The sequence below is a fragment of the Penaeus monodon genome, chromosome 24 (assembly GCF_015228065.2).
Source record: "Penaeus monodon isolate SGIC_2016 chromosome 24, NSTDA_Pmon_1, whole genome shotgun sequence".
NCBI classification, from domain to species: Eukaryota; Metazoa; Arthropoda; class Malacostraca; order Decapoda; family Penaeidae; genus Penaeus; species Penaeus monodon.
Window position 1 is genome coordinate 36695863 of NC_051409.1, and position 828 is coordinate 36696690.

The window sequence follows — 828 nt, forward strand, 5'->3', positions numbered from 1 at the left end:
AACAGTAACTAATAGTGCAAGTCGTGCTACATATTGATCCTCCTTCACCTTTGGGAAAACACAAAGTTTAATTAAGGGTCAAATCAGGTCAAAAATACCATACAGTTTTGCCCAGCTTTAATTATCCCCTAATTATAAAACTGCTGAAAAAAATCCATGTTTATCTCTACTGATCACTAAATTACTTCCTCTCTGTGAACACAGGCGTGCGATGTAGTGTCGCATATTATGTTTTGTTGTAAATGAATTAAAAAAGACAAATACAAAAGCATGGCCACTATTTGAAGAATGGGGAAATAATGATAAAGACATAGGTCACATCAGGTCAAATGGTTGTTCATATTCCTTTTCCAAATTGATTTTTATAGTTTAGTTTATTTTCGTCGATCATTTTATTACTTAATCAATTGTCTCGTTTCTTTCACAATAATTGTTAAACAAATTTATCAATTATTGTTTCATTACTTTAGTATCCTCATCAATCAATATTATACATTTGAGATTGACCACATATTCACCAACAGCTTTTTATTTCCCTATCATCTGATAGACATAGTAACATACGTCATAATCATATTACAGAAAACTACTTTAGCTGAATGGCCGTGTCTTTTCTTACAAACGGCGGAGTGGGAGAGGAAGTCAAGCGAAATATATAAAAGTACAGACCCCAAATATTCTTTAATTGCTCACATTTCTTTTTAACGAGCTTGTTCAACTGCACCGAACTTTCGTCCCGATTACCAGTTAGGTGGGCCGTGTGGCATGTATTTGTGGCCGCCGGTGTCTCCTGTAAAATTAAATTCTTCTTTACACACAGGCCAATGT